A 9,430-nucleotide genomic window follows, 5' to 3' on the forward strand; every position below is an offset into this window, starting at 1 on the left:
GGTACTGGGGTATGAATTAGAACAAGATATATTCTATGCTTGTATAAGTATATTAAATGTAGTCTACTATCATGTATAACTAAAAAGAAAAAAATATAAAACTCCATCAAAAATAGTGATAATCATAATTCTATCCTTTAGGGCCTGTGTGGGGTGTGAGGGTTGGTCAAACTGATAAAACATTGAATTAGAAAGAAACACTCAATAGATATTGTTAATATCCTTAGAGGATTCTGTTCTTTCAACATATTCATTAAAATACTACCACACTCATTTCCAAAGTGAAGACCTTAATGAAATTCGTAGATATCAATTGATTATCCAAGGTTCACATCATAGATGGCAGAACTTAGACTTAAAATTAGGTTTCTTTTGTAGTCACTTTATTTACATTCTAGTCTCACTTATTTTATTTAGCTAATTTGGTTTGCTCAGGAAGCAAGGGTGATAGTGTCCAATGTGGTGTCATTATGGAGATTGGATTACTGCTTGTACAAATTAGATTTGAAGAATTGGAATAAGGTTGTAGGATTGCATTTTGAAAGGAAGAGGTTATGTAAAATTTGTAAAATTCTACATCCAGCATTTCTTTCTTTTCTGCTGAACAGGAATATAAAAAAAGAAGCAAAACTGAGATTTTTGTCATTTCCTATTGAAAGACACTGAACTGTGGATTTGGGATATTGCTGATTTTAAGTTGACCTGATAAGTGGGTTTTAATATTTTCTTGAGTTTAATATAAGTCCCTTCTCCCCTTCACCCTTTTTTTCTTGAAATAGGTGGTTTCTGACATATGGTTTGATACAGAGTTTCGCAGTCCATTTTAGGTTTGTGGACAGCTCATGTTTCAGTGTCCAGCAGAACAAACTGTACTATTTATGTTGGAAATGTGACTGAGTGCTGTCTCAAAACATTTCTCTAATTTCAGAGATCTGGTAGGCAAACTTCATTATCTTTGCCTTCTTTACCTAACCTTCACGTGGGGCTTATCCTAAGCTTAGGTTTATTTTCTTTTTCTTTACTTCTGGTGGGGGCAGCTGATGGGTGAAGGTTTCCTGTTTTGAGAAAATCTTACATAATACAATGTAAAATTCAAAGAAATTATGACTTCTTTTCAATAAGAACAACTATGCATTTGATCAAGTTTTATAGCAATAATACTAACACTTTAGAATATAAAAACTAGAAAAAAATTAAAAAATTAAAGTTGCAATATTTGGAGGTAGATATATGTGATAACATACCTTGCATAGATGTGACATTAAAAGTATGTCCTTTTTTTTCAGCCCGTAGAACAATGAGAAATAAATGCCTATTGTTTATAAATTACAAAGTAAATAAAAGTATTCCTATTGAATACTTTAATGATACTTCTATTAAATTATTTACTACAAAATACATAAATATGATGTCTCTGGCTAATAACTGTAAATGACAAGAGTACATAATTTGTCCTTTCAAATCCTTTGCATGTTAAAAACCCCATTAGCATTTAGCACAGTTTTGAGACTACTTAGAAAAGTTAAAAAGAATTTTGTGAATAATTGATATTTATATAAGTAGACAGGAGTTATAAAAATATAAAGATTTCTTGGAAGTTATTACTCTTCGTTTAACATTTTAATAGAACTCCGTCAATTTATGTAAGTATGACTTTGGCATGACTCTAGTAGGGATTAAGTTATATGACTAAATTTATTATACTTAATGCCTTAAGCAAAATCCTGAATTTTTGCTGGAGTCTTACCATTATATTGGCATTTATATTGCAAACATTAAATGAAATAACCATGTCTAATATAATATCGTTAGGAAAAATATTTTAGAGAAAAATATACACTGGATAATTTTCATTTAGAATTTTCTTTCTGTTCGTGGATATGATTTTTTTACAATTATTCATTTATATATTATTATTTTAATAGTTCATATTTATGAGGTGTGGTGTAATTATTTGATTCATGTATACAAGGTACAATGATCAAATCAGGGTAGTTAGCATTTCCAACTGTTTAAAAATTTAAATAATATTTTATTAACACATAATAATTATATATATTGATGGGATATTTATATTTAACAATAACCTAATAAATATATTATGAATAACTAGAAGAGAAAACCTGAAAGTTTTAAACATAAAAGAAGATGGACACATTAAATATCCTGTTTTGATCAGTACATATCTTATATACATGTATCAAAATATTACACTATATCCCATAAATATTAGGTATATTTTATTGAGTATAAATATTCACCTGAATATTGTTGCTTTACTGTTGTGATATTACTAGATGCCCTTTTTATATATTTTATGCGTATGAATACCTAGCTCTACTTCATATTTTCAAGGAATTTCCAAGTTATCTCATTTGCCAGCATATATTGTAACAATAGAGCTTCTGAAAGAGAGAAATTTCCTCTTTGTAGAGCAATGCAAAAAATAAGCATATGTGGTTAACAGAATTAAAATTCTTATGGGATAGCTATTCTAGGAAAGTAGACACAGCAAATATTGCAAATCCATTTTTTTATTCCAAAGTTATCCAGGATTTGATTTCGCAAGGCAGCAACATATTTGGTTATATGAAGCCTTCTCCTGTGGGGTTTAGAGATCTTCAGATTGCTTGCTTTTGGGGAAAATTAAGATTAAATGGGTCATAACTGCTTTCAGGTTGATGAAGGACCTGGAGCCCTCAAAAAGAGGATAGCAATTCTCTTAAGATTGAGTGTCCTCTGCAGTATCCAAGGAGGCTGAACTCTGTTACTTTGGATACCAATGGTCAGAAATGCTCATGTCTCAGTATTTCTCTAGCACTGACTTACCCCAGGATGCTGTGGAATGCAGCACCTTCACTAGTCACCAAGCCCCATTTTGGTTTCAAGGCTCCATTGAACTAGTAAGAGGGTTATCAGTGTTTTGCTCTTGGGGATGTTCTGGCTGCATGTTTGAATCTTTGCTTTGCAGTGGACCATTGGTCCTTGGTTGTAGCCCTCACTGTTCATAGTCATTGGAGACTTGGATAAGTTGTTACTATGTTCATGGGGATGCATTGCAGAAAGATATCCAAGCAGTCATTTTGCAACTGTCAGCTTTAACCTTTGCTGGGCTTTGTATTTTCAACTATCATGTGGACATTGGCAAAGCTGTTGCCATGCTGTGGAAGCTCTGACATTTTTAATACCTTAAAAACAATCGAATGCCTCTTTGCTTCTACTGTCATGCTATTCAGCTCACAATGAGGAAGAATTAAGAGATCATTCCATCTGTGGACAAACTTTATCCCAATCACATGATTATTTTAGAATTTAATTGTTGAGAGAAATTTGAGAGGAAATGTATTCAAGTAATCATAAGACTGAGTTTTATATTATAATGAGATAATGGGGTTTGTCCCAATTCACAAGGCTCACAGTATTACTAAATTTTAGATATGCGCCTTTGCCTTTTGATTTATCAATATTTTAAAAATAATTTTGCTTTGTTATTGTCAATACATGATCATTCTTCTGCATTTGACTTGGGAATAATAGATAAAGGGAAAAATTTCATTCATTAGTAAAGACCCCAGAAAATAGACACTGTTTAGTTAAAAACTAAGAACTTCCCTCTGTTCCATTGATACCAGCTAGTGATGGTCACCTATCCCCTAGAAAACTTTAAAATTAGGAGATGCTGAAATCTCAGTTTACAGATTTCTCAATCCTAGGAAGGAAATCTTGTAGAACTTCTAACAGAGAAGTTCCAGTTAGGGAAGAGCTCTACATTGTCGGTGTATCAGAGTATTACAGATTCCAACAGACTTTATCCTCAACTGTGCTTTACTTGTCCTAGGATAATCTTCCCATGGATATAAAATTATACATAATAAATATTTTTTTCCACTATGGAAATTGATAATGACCACATGTATTCTATGAAAAGAAAAATTACAAAGTACAAGATAATATATTATGCTATTTTAAAAAAAGAGTAAATGAGAAAAATAAATGACAATGTATATGAGGAGTAATAGAAGCTTATGTTTGTATATCTCCACTTATCTTGATTTGCTAATAAAATTCCCCAATAATATCCTCAAGTTTTCTTCTTTTAATAACATCTTACCTGCACTGTGAATATCACTGATCTGTGGCTAACAGGATGACTTAAAATTAACTTAATAGGTAACGATGAAAGTATGTTTCAAAATCAACACAGGTCTGCCAGAAATCCTAAAGAAGAAAAGAAATAGAAACAGATATGCGAAGGGGAGAGAGAGGGAATATAGAAAAAAAGAAGAAAGGGAAAAGAAAAAATGCACAAAATTAAAGATGGAAAATAATAAAGATGTCTTTTCATTCCTGTATCTTACTCTGGGGGATACAAAATTATTTCTGAGTAGTAGAAAGAATTATTAGAATTTGAAAAGTGTGGAAAGGAAAGAGAATGCCATGTGATGAAAGAATGAAAGGTGGAAAGAGAAATGAGTTTGAAACAATTTCAGTAGGACCAAGACTAAAAATAACATGCTGTAATAACAATATCATAGCAAACAAGCTTACTGAGATTTTATCATGTTCATATACTAGGATAACAGCTTTACTTGCATTAACTTGCTTAATCATGATAATTTCATGACATAAACATCACTTTATCTAGTTTGTAGATAAGTTAAATTTACAAAGACCACTTTCCAGGATCACACAACTGATAATTGGAAAGGTCAAGATTTAAAACTAGAGATCCACCCACACTGGCCTCTGCAGGGCCCAGGCCCATAGCACACCTGGTCAAACACTTTCCCTGTGGGGCAGACTATGCCAGAGCCTAGCCTTTGGCACAGGACCACCCTTTCTACCAGTTGACTACTACAGGAGGTCAAGCCCAGTGTCCCTGATCCACCCACTCTAACTTATGGAGATCCCAGACTCAGGATGCTGTAGCATCCATTGAGGGACACCAACAGGTCTGGAAGCCTAATAGCAAGGTGAGGGTCAGACAATCTGCACAGGTAATACAAGAATATAGGGAAGAAACTGTAATATCTCAGATCCGCACTGGAAGAAAGGAAGACACATAGACAACATGAAAAAAAGAAGGGAGGAAAGTGCCCCAAACAAATCAGGACACTATAATAACAGAACCTATGGACAGCAAAGTTGAGAAAATGTCAGAGAGGGAGTTCAGAAGGTACATAATTAAGATGATCTGTGAATTAAAGAATGACCTAAATGAGCAAATACAAGCAAAAATTGATCACTCCAACAATGAGATAAGAGAGCAAATGCAGGTAGCAAAAGATTACTTCAAGATAGACATAGATACTCTCCAATAAAAACCAGTCATAAATCCTTGAAATGAAGGATACAATAAATCAAAACCTCAATAGAAATCACAACCAATAGACTAGATCACTTGAAATGACATCAGAAAATGAAAACAAAGTATACAATCTGAAAAATAAAGTTGATCACACAGTGAAGAAAGGTAGAAACCATGCATAGAACATCCAAGAATTATGGGAAATCATCAAAAGAGCAAATCTAAGAGTTATTGGGATAGAGGAAGGCACAGAGTTCCAAACCCAAGGAATGTGCAATTTCTTCAATGAGATAATATCAGAAAATTAACCAAGCATGGAAAGCAAATTGGAAAACCAAATACAAGAGGCTTACAGGACACATTATAATGAAAATGCCTAGCATACAGAATCAGAATAGAATCTTAAAAGCTGCAAGAGAGAGGAATCAGCTCACATATAGGGGGAGACCAATTCATATCTCAACAGAGATTTCAACCCAGATCTCAAAGCCAGGAGACTGTAGAACAACACATACCAAGCTCTGAAAAAAAAAAAAAGGGATGCCAAACAAGAATCTTATATCAAGCAAAACTAAGCTTTAGATTGATGATGAAATAAAAACCTTCCATGATAAACAAAAGTTAAAAGAATTTACAACTAGAAATCCTGCACTACAGAACATACTCAGCAAAATATTCCAAGATGAGGAAATGAGAAACAATAATGAAAATCAGCAGAGGGAGGGATTACACTAAAAGAAAATCTAATCAGAGTAGAAACCAAGTCATGTTAAATACCAAAAATAAACAAAAATGGCTGGGAATACAAATCATGTCTCAATAATAACCCTGAATGTTAATGGCCTAAACTCAGAATCAGAAGACACAGACTAGCAGATTGAATTAAACAAACAAACATCAACAACAAAAACCGACCCAACAATATGCTGCTTCCCAGAGACACATCTCATAGAAAAAGGCATTCCCAGACTGAAGGTAAAGGGCTTGGAAAAATCATACCACTCACACGGAATGCAAGCAAGCAGGGGTTTCCATCTTCATATCAATATAGTAATTCAAACTAACGTCAATCAAAAAGGATAAAGAAGGACACTACATACTTCTCAAGGGAATCATACACCAATAAGACTTAACAATTATAAATATATATGCCCCAAACAATGGAGCAGCTACGTTCATCAAACTCTTCTCAAGTTCAAGAGTCAAATAGACCACAACACAATAATTTTGGTTGAATTTAACACACCTCTTTCATCACTAGATAGATCTTCCAAACAAAAGCTGAACAAAGAAACTATAGAACTCAGTAATACAATCAATAACTTGGACTTAACTGACTTATATAGAATATTCCAACCTTCAATGAGAGAATATTCTTTATTCTCAGCAACACGTGGATTGTACTCTAAAATGACCATATGCTATGCTACAAAGCAACTCTTAGCAAATATAAAAAAGTAGAGATACTACCCTGCATTCTATCAGATCATAATGGGATGAAATTAGAAATCATGATAAAATAAGGAATAAAATCTACTTCAACACCTGAAGACTAAATAATATGCTATTGAATGAACAATGGATTACAAAAGACATCAAGGAGGAGATTAAAAAGTTTTTAGAGGTGAATCAGAACACAGATACAACATATTGAAATCTCTGGGACACTGGGAAAGCACTTCTAAGAGGGAAGTTCTTTGCATGTAGTTCATTCCTTAAAAGAAGAAAAAGTCAACAAATAAAATGACTTAATACTATATCTCAAGCCCTAGAAAAAGAAGAATAAAATCAACACCAAAAGCAGCAGAAGAGAGGAAATAATTAAACTCTTAGCTGAAATCAATGAAATTGAAACAATTGAAAAAAGTGAAAGAACAAAAAGTTGGTTCTTTTGACAGACCCTTAGCCATGCTAATGAAGAGGACAGAGAAAACTCAAATCATTAACATACGTGATGAAAAAGTAAATAACACAACAGACACTACAGAAATACAGAAGATAAATAGAAATTATTTCAAAAACCTGTACTCCAATAAAATAGAAAATATCAAAGGCACTGACAAATTTCTAGAGTCATATAATTTGCCCAAATTGAATCAGGATGATATACACAATTTAAACAGATCAATTTCAAGTGTTGAAATAGCATACACCATCAAAAGTCTACCAACCAAGAAAATCCTAGGACCAAACAGATACACAGCCAAGTTTTACAAGACCTTTAAAGAAAGAACTAATATCAATACTCTCCAATTTATTTTAGGAAATAGAAAAAGAGGCAGCACTTCCAAACTCATTCTATGAGGCCAATATCACTCTGATTCCAAAACCAAGCAAAGACACATCAAAAAAAATAACTTCAGACAAATATCTCTAATAAACATAATGCTAAATTTCTGGCAAATCAAATACAAAAAGATCATGCACCATGATCAAGTGGGATTCATCCCAGGGATGCAAGATTGGCTCAACATAACATACAAAAATCAATAAATGTAATTCATCACATCAATAGACTTAAAGGTAACAATCATATGATCATCTCAATAGACACAGAAAAAACTTTTGACAACATATAGCACTCTTTATGTTCAAAACACTAGAAAAACTAGGGATAACAGGAACATATCTCAACATCATAAAGGCTATCTATGCTAAGCCCCAGGCCAACAACATTCTAAATGGAGAAAAATTGAAGGCATTCCCTCTATAAACTGGAACAAGACAGGGGTACCCTCTTTCACCACTTCTATTTAGCATAGTTCTTGAAACACTGGCCAGAGCAATTACACAGATGAGGAAAATTAAAGAAGTACACATAGGAAAAGAAGAACTCAAATTCGCACTATTTGCTGATGATATGATTCTATACCTGGAAGACCCTAAAAGTTCCACCTAGAAATCTTCTAGAGTTAGTAAATGAATTCAGCAAAGTAGCAGGATATAAAATCACCACCCATAAATCAAAGGCATTTCTGTTTATCAGTGACAAATTCTCAGAAAGGGAAAACAGGAAAACTACCTCATTCTCAATAGCCCCATAAAAAAAGAATTCTTGGGAATCAATTTAATGAAAGAAGTGAAAGATCTATATTATAAAAATTACAGAACTCTAAAGAAAGAAGTCAAAGAAGACCTTAGAAGATGGAAAGATCTACCTTGCTCTTGGATAGGGGGAATTAATATTATCAAAATGACCATACTTCCAAAAGCACTATAGATTTAATGCAATTCCAATCAAAATTCCAATGACATTCCTCATAGAAATAGAAAAAGCAATCATTAAGTTCATCTGGAAAAATAATTCATATGCAACAAACTGAAATTAAACCCCTATCTTTCACCATACACAAAACTCAACTCAAAATGGATCAAGGACTTAAAAATACAACCAGAGACCCTTCGTTGAATAGATGAAAAAGTAGGCCTTAATCTCCATCATTTGGGATTAGGCCCCAACTTCCTTAATAAGATTCCTGTGGCACAAGAATTAAAGTCAAGAGTCAATAAATGGGATGGACTCAAACTAAAAATCTTCTTCTTGGCAAAAGAAACAATCAGTGAGGTGAATAGAGAGCCTATATCTTGGGAGCAAATCTTTACCCCTCACACATCAGATAGAGTACTGATTATTAGGGTATATAAAGAATTCATAAAGCTAAACACCAAAAAAATGAATAAACCAATAAATAAATGGGCCAAGGTCCTGAAGAGACACTTCTCAGAGGTCTCATATACCAACAAATACATTAAAAAAATGTTCATCACCACTAGCTATTAGAAAAATGTAAATCAAAACCACTGTAAGACTTCATCTCACTCCAGTCAGTCAGAGTGGTAGCTGTTATGCATACAAACAACAATAAGTGTTGGCGAGGATGTTGGGAAAAGGGTACACTCATACACTGCTGGTGAGCCTGAAAATTGGTGCAGCCAATATGGAAAGTAGTATGGAGACTTCTTGGAAATTGGGAATGAAACCACCATTTGACCCAGCTAATTCTCTCCTAGGTCTATACCCAAAGGACTTAAAAACAGCATACTGCAGGGACACAGCTACATCAATGCCTATAGCAGCACAATTCACAATAGCTAAACCATGGAACCAACCTATATGCCCAT

General features: G+C 33.4%; 1 pseudogene; it reads left to right on the forward strand.

The window, feature by feature from the left end:
• Positions 1 to 2,656: 2,656 nt before the first annotated feature.
• On the forward strand, positions 2,657 to 3,176 carry LOC113178271 (succinate dehydrogenase [ubiquinone] cytochrome b small subunit, mitochondrial pseudogene; annotated as a pseudogene).
• The last annotated feature ends 6,254 nt before the right edge of the window (positions 3,177 to 9,430 follow it).

This window comes from Urocitellus parryii, chromosome 11, assembly GCF_045843805.1.
Source record: "Urocitellus parryii isolate mUroPar1 chromosome 11, mUroPar1.hap1, whole genome shotgun sequence".
In the NCBI taxonomy this organism is placed as follows: Eukaryota; Metazoa; Chordata; class Mammalia; order Rodentia; family Sciuridae; genus Urocitellus; species Urocitellus parryii.